Raw genomic sequence first — 11,341 nt, forward strand, 5'->3', positions numbered from 1 at the left:
CAAACCCGAGTTCCCTCTGTAACAGCACGGATCATTGCCTTTATTTTAGTTAATTAGACATTACGGTTACGAACTGGTGGTGGTAGCTCAGTGGTAGAGCATTCGACTGCAGATCGAGAGGTCCATGGTTCAACTCTAGTTGTCCTTTTAACAGCACGGATCATTGCCTTTATTTTAGTTAATTAGACATTACGGTTATGAAGAAGGGGGGATAACTCAGTGGTAGAGCATTCGACTGCAGATCGAGAGGTCCATGGTTCAACTCTAGTTGTCCTTTTAACAGCGCGGATCATTGCCTTTATTTTAGTTAATTAGACATTACGGTTATGAGTAAGGGGAATAGGTCAGTGGTAGAGCATTCGACTGCAGATCGAGAGGTCCACGGTTCAAACCCAAGTAGCCCGTGTAACAGCACGGACCATTGCCATTATTTTAGTTAATTCGACATTACGCTTACGAAATGGTGGTGGTAGCTCAGTGGTAGAGCATTCCACTGCAGATCGAGATGACCATGGTTCAAACCCTAGTAGCCCCTGTAACAGCACGGACCATTGCCATTATTTTAGTTAATTCGACATTACAGTTACGAACAAGGGGGAATAGCTCAGTGGTAGAGCATTCGACTGCAGATCGAAAGGTCCTTGGTTCAAACCCGAGTTCCCCCTGTAACAGCACGGATCATTGCCATTATTTTAGTTAATTCGACATTACGGTTACGAACTGGGGGTAGTAGCTCAGTGGTAGAGCATTCCACTGCAGATCGAGAGGTCCATGGTTCAAACCCGAGTTCCCTCTGTAACAGCACGGATCATTGAAATTATTTTAGTTAATTCGACATTCCGGTTACGAACTGGTGGTGGTAGCTCAGTGGTAGAGAATTCGACTGCAGATCGAGAGGTCCATGGTTCAACTCTAGTTGTCCTTTTAACAGCACGGATCATTGCCTTTATTTTAGTTAATTAGACATTACGGTTATGAAGCATGGGGGATAACTCAGTGGTAGAGCATTCGACTACAGATCGAGAGGTCCTTGGTCCAAACCCGAGTTCCCTCTGTAACAGCACGGATCATTGCCATTATTTTAGTTAATTCGACACTACGGTTACGAAGTGGTGGTGGTAGCTCAGTGGTAGAGCATTCGACTGCAGATCGAGAGGTCCATGGTTCAACTGTAGTTGTCCTTTTAACAGCAAGGATCATTGCCTTTATTTTATTTAATTAGACATTACGGTTATGAGTAAGGGGGAATAGGTCAGTGGTGGAGCATTAGACTGCAGATCGAGAGGTCCTTGGTCCAAACCCGAGTTCCCTCTGTAACAGCACGGATCATTGCCATTATTTTAGTTAATTCGACATTACGGTTACGAACTGGGGGTAGTAGCTCAGTGGTAGAGCATTCCACTGCAGATCGAGAGGTCCATGGTTCAAACCCGAGTTCCCTCTGTAACAGCACGGATCATTGAAATTATTTTAGTTAATTCGACATTCCGGTTACGAACTGGTGGTGGTAGCTCAGTGGTAGAGCATTCGACTGCAGATCGAGAGGTCAATGGTTCAACTCTAGTTGTCCTTTTAACAGCACGGATCATTGCCTTTATTTTAGTTAATTAGACATTACGGTTATGAAGCAGGGGGGATAACTCAGTGGTAGAGCATTCGACTACAGATCGAGAGGTCCTTGGTCCAAACCCGAGTTCCCTCTGTAACAGCACGGATCATTGCCATTATTTTAGTTAATTCGACACTACGGTTACGAAGTGGTGGTGGTAGCTCAGTGGTAGAGCATTCGACTGCAGATCGAGAGGTCCATGGTTCAACTCTAGTTGTCCTTTTAACAGCACGGATCATTGCCTTTATTTTAGTTAATTAGACATTACGGTTATGAAGAAGGGGGGATAACTCAATGGTAGAGCATTCGACTGCAGATCGAGAGGTCCTTGGTCCAAACCCGAGTTACCTCTGTAACAGCACGGATCATTGCCATTATTTTAGTTAATTCGACATTACGGTTACGATCTGGTGGTGGTAGCTCAGTGGTAGAGCATTCGACTGCAGATCGTGAAGTCCATGGTTCAACTCTAGTTGTCCTTTTAACAACGCGGATCATTGCCTTTATTATAGTTAATTAGACATTACGGTTATGAAGAAGGGGGAAAAGCGCAGTGGTAGAGCATTCGACTGCAGATCGAGAGGTCCATGGTTCAACTCTAGTTGTCCTTTTAACAGCGCGGATCATTGCCTTTATTTTAGTTAATTAGACATTACGGTTATGAAGAAGGGGGAAAAGCTCAGTGGTAGAGCATTCGACTGCAGATCGAGAGGTCCTTGGTTCAAACCCGAGTTCCCCCTGTAACAGCACGGATCATTGCCTATATTTTAGTTAATTAGACATTAAGGTTATGAAGAAGGGGGAATAGCTCAGTGGTAGAGCATTCGACTACAGATCGAGATGTCCATGGTTCAAACCCTAGTAGCCCCTGTAACAGCACGGACCATTGCCATTATTTTAGTTAATTCGACATTACGATTACGAACTGGTGGTAGTAGCTCAGTGGTAGAGCATTCGACTGAAGATCGAGAGGTTCATGGTTCAACTCTAGTTGTCCTTTTAACAGCACGGATCATTGCCTTTATTTTAGTTAATTAGACATTACGGTTATGAAGAAGGGGGGATAACTCAATGGTAGAGCATTCGACTGCAGATCGAGAGGTCCTTGGTCCAAACCCGAGTTACCTCTGTAACAGCACGGATCATTGCCATTATTTTAGTTAATTCGACATTACGGTTACGAACTGGTGGTGGTAGCTCAGTGGTAGAGCATTCGACTGCAGATCGTGAGGTCCATGGTTCAACTCTAGTTGTCCTTTTAACAGCGCGGATCATTGCCTTTATTTTAGTTAATTAGACATTACGGTTATGAGTAAGGGGAATAGGTCAGTGGTAGAGCATTCGACTGCAGATCGAGAGGTCCACGGTTCAAACCCAAGTAGCCCGTGTAACAGCACGGACCATTGCCATTATTTTAGTTAATTCGACATTACGCTTACGAACTGGTGGTGGTAGCTCAGTGGTAGAGCATTCCACTGCAGATCGAGATGACCATGGTTCAAACCCTAGTAGCCCCTGTAACAGCACGGACCATTGCCATTATTTTAGTTAATTCGACATTACAGTTACGAACAAGGGGGAATAGCTCAGTGGTAGAGCATTCGACTGCAGATCGAGAGGTCCTTGGTTCAAACCCGAGTTCCCCCTGTAACAGCACGGATCATTGCCATTATTTTAGTTAATTCGACATTACGGTTACGAACTGGGGGTAGTAGCTCAGTGGTAGAGCATTCCACTGCAGATCGAGAGGTCCATGGTTCAAACCCGAGTTCCCTCTGTAACAGCACGGATCATTGAAATTATTTTAGTTAATTCGACATTCCGGTTACGAACTGGTGGTGGTAGCTCAGTGGTAGAGAATTCGACTGCAGATCGAGAGGTCCATGGTTCAACTCTAGTTGTCCTTTTAACAGCACGGATCATTGCCTTTATTTTAGTTAATTAGACATTACGGTTATGAAGCATGGGGGATAACTCAGTGGTAGAGCATTCGACTACAGATCGAGAGGTCCTTGGTCCAAACCCGAGTTCCCTCTGTAACAGCACGGATCATTGCCATTATTTTAGTTAATTCGACACTACGGTTACGAAGTGGTGGTGGTAGCTCAGTGGTAGAGCATTCGACTGCAGATCGAGAGGTCCATGGTTCAACTGTAGTTGTCCTTTTAACAGCACGGATCATTGCCTTTATTTTATTTAATTAGACATTACGGTTATGAGTAAGGGGGAATAGGTCAGTGGTGGAGCATTAGACTGCAGATCGAGAGGTCCTTGGTCCAAACCCGAGTTCCCTCTGTAACAGCACGGATCATTGCCATTATTTTAGTTAATTCGACATTACGGTTACGAACTGGGGGTAGTAGCTCAGTGGTAGAGCATTCCACTGCAGATCGACAGGTCCATGGTTCAAACCCGAGTTCCCTCTGTAACAGCACGGATCATTGAAATTATTTTAGTTAATTCGACATTCCGGTTACGAACTGGTGGTGGTAGCTCAGTGGTAGAGCATTCGACTGCAGATCGAGAGGTCAATGGTTCAACTCTAGTTGTCCTTTTAACAGCACGGATCATTGCCTTTATTTTAGTTAATTAGACATTACGGTTATGAAGCAGGGGGGATAACTCAGTGGTAGAGCATTCGACTACAGATCGAGAGGTCCTTGGTCCAAACCCGAGTTCCCTCTGTAACAGCACGGATCATTGCCATTATTTTAGTTAATTCGACACTACGGTTACGAAGTGGTGGTGGTAGCTCAGTGGTAGAGCATTCGACTGCAGATCGTGAGGTCCATGGTTCAACTCTAGTTGTCCTTTTAACAGCGCGGATCATTGCCTTTATTTTAGTTAATTAGACATTACGGTTATGAGTAAGGGGAATAGGTCAGTGGTAGAGCATTCGACTGCAGATCGAGAGGTCCATGGTTCAACTCTAGTTGTCCTTTTAACAGCGCGGATCATTGCCTTTATTTTAGTTAATTAGACATTACGGTTATGAAGAAGGGGGAAAAGCTCAGTGGTAGAGCATTCGACTGCAGATCGAGAGGTCCTTGGTTCAAACCCGAGTTCCCCCTGTAACAGCACGGATCATTGCCTATATTTTAGTTAATTAGACATTAAGGTTATGAAGAAGGGGGAATAGCTCAGTGGTAGAGCATTCGACTACAGATCGAGATGTCCATGGTTCAAACCCTAGTAGCCCCTGTAACAGCACGGACCATTGCCATTATTTTAGTTAATTCGACATTACGATTACGAACTGGTGGTAGTAGCTCAGTGGTAGAGCATTCGACTGAAGATCGAGAGGTTCATGGTTCAACTCTAGTTGTCCTTTTAACAGCACGGATCATTGCCTTTATTTTAGTTAATTAGACATTACGGTTATGAAGAAGGGGGGATAACTCAATGGTAGAGCATTCGACTGCAGATCGAGAGGTCCTTGGTCCAAACCCGAGTTACCTCTGTAACAGCACGGATCATTGCCATTATTTTAGTTAATTCGACATTACGGTTACGAACTGGTGGTGGTAGCTCAGTGGTAGAGCATTCGACTGCAGATCGTGAGGTCCATGGTTCAACTCTAGTTGTCCTTTTAACAGCGCGGATCATTGCCTTTATTTTAGTTAATTAGACATTACGGTTATGAGTAAGGGGAATAGGTCAGTGGTAGAGCATTCGACTGCAGATCGAGAGGTCCACGGTTCAAACCCAAGTAGCCCGTGTAACAGCACGGACCATTGCCATTATTTTAGTTAATTCGACATTACGCTTACGAACTGGTGGTGGTAGCTCAGTGGTAGAGCATTCCACTGCAGATCGAGATGACCATGGTTCAAACCCTAGTAGCCCCTGTAACAGCACGGACCATTGCCATTATTTTAGTTAATTCGACATTACAGTTACGAACAAGGGGGAATAGCTCAGTGGTAGAGCATTCGACTGCAGATCGAGAGGTCCTTGGTTCAAACCCGAGTTCCCCCTGTAACAGCACGGATCATTGCCATTATTTTAGTTAATTCGACATTACGGTTACGAACTGGGGGTAGTAGCTCAGTGGTAGAGCATTCCACTGCAGATCGAGAGGTCCATGGTTCAAACCCGAGTTCCCTCTGTAACAGCACGGATCATTGAAATTATTTTAGTTAATTCGACATTCCGGTTACGAACTGGTGGTGGTAGCTCAGTGGTAGAGAATTCGACTGCAGATCGAGAGGTCCATGGTTCAACTCTAGTTGTCCTTTTAACAGCACGGATCATTGCCTTTATTTTAGTTAATTAGACATTACGGTTATGAAGCATGGGGGATAACTCAGTGGTAGAGCATTCGACTACAGATCGAGAGGTCCTTGGTCCAAACCCGAGTTCCCTCTGTAACAGCACGGATCATTGCCATTATTTTAGTTAATTCGACACTACGGTTACGAAGTGGTGGTGGTAGCTCAGTGGTAGAGCATTCGACTGCAGATCGAGAGGTCCATGGTTCAACTGTAGTTGTCCTTTTAACAGCACGGATCATTGCCTTTATTTTATTTAATTAGACATTACGGTTATGAGTAAGGGGGAATAGGTCAGTGGTGGAGCATTAGACTGCAGATCGAGAGGTCCTTGGTCCAAACCCGAGTTCCCTCTGTAACAGCACGGATCATTGCCATTATTTTAGTTAATTCGACATTACGGTTACGAACTGGGGGTAGTAGCTCAGTGGTAGAGCATTCCACTGCAGATCGACAGGTCCATGGTTCAAACCCGAGTTCCCTCTGTAACAGCACGGATCATTGAAATTATTTTAGTTAATTCGACATTCCGGTTACGAACTGGTGGTGGTAGCTCAGTGGTAGAGCATTCGACTGCAGATCGAGAGGTCAATGGTTCAACTCTAGTTGTCCTTTTAACAGCACGGATCATTGCCTTTATTTTAGTTAATTAGACATTACGGTTATGAAGCAGGGGGGATAACTCAGTGGTAGAGCATTCGACTACAGATCGAGAGGTCCTTGGTCCAAACCCGAGTTCCCTCTGTAACAGCACGGATCATTGCCATTATTTTAGTTAATTCGACACTACGGTTACGAAGTGGTGGTGGTAGCTCAGTGGTAGAGCATTCGACTGCAGATCGAGAGGTCCATGGTTCAACTCTAGTTGTCCTTTTAACAGCACGGATCATTGCCTTTATTTTAGTTAATTAGACATTACGGTTATGAAGAAGGGGGGATAACTCAATGGTAGAGCATTCGACTGCAGATCGAGAGGTCCTTGGTCCAAACCCGAGTTACCTCTGTAACAGCACGGATCATTGCCATTATTTTAGTTAATTCGACATTACGGTTACGATCTGGTGGTGGTAGCTCAGTGGTAGAGCATTCGACTGCAGATCGTGAGGTCCATGGTTCAACTCTAGTTGTCCTTTTAACAACGCGGATCATTGCCTTTATTTTAGTTAATTAGACATTACGGTTATGAAGAAGGGGGAAAAGCGCAGTGGTAGAGCATTCGACTGCAGATCGAGAGGTCCATGGTTCAACTCTAGTTGTCCTTTTAACAGCGCGGATCATTGCCTTTATTTTAGTTAATTAGACATTACGGTTATGAAGAAGGGGGAAAGCTCAGTGGTAGAGCATTCGACTGCAGATCGAGAGGTCCTTGGTTCAAACCCGAGTTCCCCCTGTAACAGCACGGATCATTGCCTATATTTTAGTTAATTAGACATTAAGGTTATGAAGAAGGGGGAATAGCTCAGTGGTAGAGCATTCGACTACAGATCGAGATGTCCATGGTTCAAACCCTAGTAGCCCCTGTAACAGCACGGACCATTGCCATTATTTTAGTTAATTCGACATTACGGTTACGAACTGGTGGTAGTAGCTCAGTGGTAGAGCATTCGACTGAAGATCGAGAGGTTCATGGTTCAACTCTAGTTGTCCTTTTAACAGCACGGATCATTGCCTTTATTTTAGTTAATTAGACATTACGGTTATGAAGAAGGGGGTATGGCTCAAAGGTAGAGCATTCCACTGCAGATCGAGAGGTCCATGGTTCAAACCCAAGTAGCCCCTGTAACAGCCGGGACCATTGCGTTAATTTTGGTTAATTCGACATTACTTTCCAAAGCGCCATCAACCCTGAAATAACTGCCACCCCCCGGTTGGTTGCAGTGACCACATCACGCTCCATACACAATATCCGCTTGCAACTTCACGGTCCCTCGAGGCTTCAAGCGTGATTATGACTATTGCCAGGGTGACTACGTTCTGCTAAACACCCTTCTCTCCAACATTGACTGGTCCCCTCTCTCTCGCTCTACCACGGAGGATGCATGGACTTTCTTCAAATCAACCCTTTTTGATTGTATATCTAAATCAATGCCGCTTTATGATCCGGCTACTAAACGGCCATCGCGGTTGTGGATTCCCGTCGCGACGAAACGTGCAATCCGTACAAAAGAACGTCTCTGGAGAAAGCTTAAACTTGCCAACCGTACTAGTGATCAGTCGCTCTATGATCACTACCAGCCCCTCTACAAGGCCCAGGTGAAACTCCTGAAGACGCTCCTATCCGATGCCAATGCTAAGGCCCGTGCTCGCAAGCTACGCTCCGTTAAAACAAATCCTTGAGCATTCTATCGTTTTGTAAGAAAGCAGATACGTAGTCTACCTACTCGACTAAATATCAAGTTACCGGATGGAACAAAAACTGACTCTACTCATGGCGAACTGTTTAAATACAAACCTTGTTAAAAACTTTAACTAATCCCCTGCTGACCTAACAAGTTTTCCTTAACCCCAAGTGCCTGTAATGTTGGATTTCTTTCCCACTATTCGTGATATTCACTTAATTCTAAATTACTTAGATATTAAAAGCGCCTCTGGTCCTGATGACATTCCCAACAGACTCCTAAGGAATTGTGCTTCAACCCTTTCCCGCCCACTGCACATTCTATTTACAACCTCTCTTACTGAAGGTGCTCTTCCCTCTGATTGGCGTATGGCTCACGTTACTCCTATCTACAAGGGTAAGGGTAATAAAAGTGATGCCTAAAATTATCGACCCATCGGCGATATGTAAGGTCTTAGAAAAATGTATCCATTCCGCCCTTTTATTACTCGTGAATCCTAACTTTAGTCCAGTTCAACATGGCTTCTTAACCAATAGATCAGTAGAAACCAATCTTTTGTCCGCTTTTTCCACCTGGCTAGAAGCCTTTGATCGCGGTTGTCGGGTGGATGTTATTTATCTTGTCATAAATGTTAAACTTCTGATCCATGGTTCTATTAATTATTTAAATTTAAATAAAATGAGTCTGATACTTCATGGAGATTTTTAAAATTATTTATTAATTTAAATATACGCAGGAGCTTTGTATCAGACTCATTTTATTTAAATTTAAATAGTTATTTATCTTGACCTAGCCAAGGCGTTCGACTCTGTTTCCCCACCATCGCCTCTTGGCCAAGTTGCGCGCTTTTGGAATAGACAATAACATCTACCATTGGATCGAGTCCTACCTTCTCCACCGTACCCAGGCGGTTAGGGTGGAGGATTCACTAAGTGATTTTCTTCCTGTTGTCAGTGAGGTTCCTCAAGGGAGTGTCCTGGGTCCGTTGTTATTTCTACTTCACATTAATGATCTACCTGATGTACTCTCCTCTCAGCTGTGTTTGTTTGCTGATGATCTTAAGATCTTTCGTCTGATTCGATCCTATGATGATGTTCTTTGTCTTCAATCAGATCTTAAAAAGCTTGCGACTTGGTCAGAACTAAATGGTTTATCATTTAATGAACAAAAATCTATGGTTTTAACAATTCAGAAAAGTAAATCTGACCCCCAATCTCCGTTCCCGTACTATCTTTCAGGACATAGCATTCAACGTGTAAATGAGTGCCGGGACCTCGGCATTCAAGTTTCACATGACCTTAAATTTCATTCACATCAAAAAAAGATGCGTTAGTGCAAATGGCCTACTGGCTACTATTAAAGCCAACTTTCCGAAAATTTCTAGCACCCTCCTCTCTCGCCTCTTTGCGTGTTATGTCCGTCCCATACTAGAATTTGGTAGTCAGATTTGGAATCCCTACATGGCCCAAGATATACATCTCCTTGACAATGTCCAAGGTCGTGCTTCGCGCATCCCATCAACCTTGCAACACCTCTCGCATCAGGCAAGAGTAGGTAATAAATGAGAGAACTATCCCACCTTTTACATGATTCCCTATGAGAAGTTGTGAATTCTACGGGGGAGTACACTCATGAGAAAGGACGTAAATCGAATTTCTTACAGTAAAAGAGAGACTATATTCGGCGAGCGGTTTTGAAGATGTTTCGGAGATTGATAAGATAACATTTAGGCGGTGAATCATGTGGAGTTTGTACCGGTTAATTAGAACGGAGAGTAAGCTGTCCCATATTACACATGACTCTGAAATGTACGGTTGGGAATACACTCATGAAAAAGGACGTAAAATAATTTCTTGCCGTAGAAAACCGATTAATTAGAACAGAGTGTAACCCATCCCATAGGAATTTGCTGACAAAGAGCTTTAATGAGTATACGTCTCGGTAAAAGAGGTAAAATAATTTCTTACCGTAAAGTGAGACTAAATTCGACCAGCGGTTTTGAAGATGTTTAGTTATATATTTAATGAAATAACAAATAGTAGGTACTATATAAGGCAACTCATGAGCCAACGAAGTCTTATTCTAATATCCGAAGTCAAACCAAAAACGTAAGCGCTAAATAATTAATAGTCAAGATGTGATTTTTGTACTTAAATTTTTCTAAATTAATATATAGGAATAAAGGAATGACGTGCATCGTAGAGGCTGTATTCTCAGAGCGAACAGTAAATTTATTTTGAAAGAAATATGTTACTACGTTGTAGAAACGGGAGAGAACGAGATTTTCACTCTTGAACCACCACACCCTTGGGAGCAACTATCATATGCTGATAAGCGGTTATGCTCTTGGATTTTTAGCAATATCAGCCAATTGAAGTGGGGTGACGGGGAGTTGGAATACTCGAAGCTAAACGATGTGTCTGTGATGATATCAGGGAATGGAAAAACCTTCTACACTAAAGGGTTGCAGAAAGCTAATTTTTTAACGGATTTTTTGGGTGTTCAGGTGATATATCTTGAAGACTTAGGATGTCCCAAATTAACAGAATTAACAAACTCAATCTCCACGACTTGTAAATATCATACTGACAAAGCTATCTGCCCACTTTTTAAGGCATACAAACTCTCTCTCTTTGTGAAAAATGGATTCAAGTGGTTTTAAATAAAAAAATTAAAATTAATCCTTATTCTCGAGTGAATTATTAACTTTCCCTACTATATAAACCGAAGTTTCTTTTTGAATATTATTACCAACTGAGAAGTTCAGAGAAGTATTTGCGGTTCCGAGTTAGGAAGAACCACAGTTGGCAGACTGGGTTCTTCGAAGATGAGGAAAATGGTAGTATAACCGTCCACTTACCCTACCACCCGAACATCGTCAATTGTAAAAACGGACTAGGTTTCGCAGGTGACTACATCACGGTATGTATTTAGTTTTTACCTCTCCGAGTGACGTATGTCACGGAGAGGTTCTAATTTTAACGTGTCTGTGTGTCTGTCTGTTGTTACACCCACGTGACCGCGTTCGCAGTTTGCAAATCGGAGCAAACGTGTTCTCAATTTCCGGAAATTTTGAAAATTGTATTAAGGCTCGCTTACATGTGCGCGAGAAATGGAAAAAG

At 43.2% G+C, this 11,341-nt stretch overlaps 1 long non-coding RNA gene and 6 other non-coding genes across 7 annotated transcripts; 6 read left to right on the top strand and 1 right to left on the bottom strand.

Annotated features, from left to right (window-relative positions):
• Positions 1-593: 593 nt before the first annotated feature.
• TRNAC-GCA (transfer RNA cysteine (anticodon GCA)) lies at positions 594-665 on the top strand. Its single transcript has one exon. It is a non-coding gene; the product is annotated as a tRNA-Cys (tRNA).
• A 965-nt stretch (positions 666-1,630) lies between these two features.
• On the top strand, positions 1,631-1,702 carry TRNAC-ACA (transfer RNA cysteine (anticodon ACA)). The gene has a single exon. It is a non-coding gene; the product is annotated as a tRNA-Cys (tRNA).
• A 1,482-nt stretch (positions 1,703-3,184) lies between these two features.
• On the top strand, positions 3,185-3,256 carry TRNAC-GCA (transfer RNA cysteine (anticodon GCA)). The gene has a single exon. It is a non-coding gene; the product is annotated as a tRNA-Cys (tRNA).
• Positions 3,257-4,221: 965 nt separating this feature from the next.
• On the top strand, positions 4,222-4,293 carry TRNAC-ACA (transfer RNA cysteine (anticodon ACA)). The gene has a single exon. It is a non-coding gene; the product is annotated as a tRNA-Cys (tRNA).
• A 1,222-nt stretch (positions 4,294-5,515) lies between these two features.
• TRNAC-GCA (transfer RNA cysteine (anticodon GCA)) lies at positions 5,516-5,587 on the top strand. Its single transcript has one exon. It is a non-coding gene; the product is annotated as a tRNA-Cys (tRNA).
• Positions 5,588-6,552: 965 nt separating this feature from the next.
• TRNAC-ACA (transfer RNA cysteine (anticodon ACA)) lies at positions 6,553-6,624 on the top strand. Its single transcript has one exon. It is a non-coding gene; the product is annotated as a tRNA-Cys (tRNA).
• A 2,355-nt stretch (positions 6,625-8,979) lies between these two features.
• On the bottom strand, positions 8,980-10,318 carry LOC149659343 (uncharacterized). The gene is made up of 3 exons (XR_016369836.1): positions 10,187-10,318; positions 9,427-10,020; positions 8,980-9,360 (listed from the first exon to the last, which is right to left on the bottom strand). It is a non-coding gene; the product is annotated as an uncharacterized LOC149659343 (long non-coding RNA).
• Between the last annotated feature and the right edge of the window lie 1,023 nt (positions 10,319-11,341).

This window comes from Phalangium opilio, unplaced genomic scaffold, assembly GCF_054372755.1.
Source record: "Phalangium opilio isolate 3A_F unplaced genomic scaffold, DU_Popi_V2 ptg000073l_1, whole genome shotgun sequence".
NCBI classification, from domain to species: Eukaryota; Metazoa; Arthropoda; class Arachnida; order Opiliones; family Phalangiidae; genus Phalangium; species Phalangium opilio.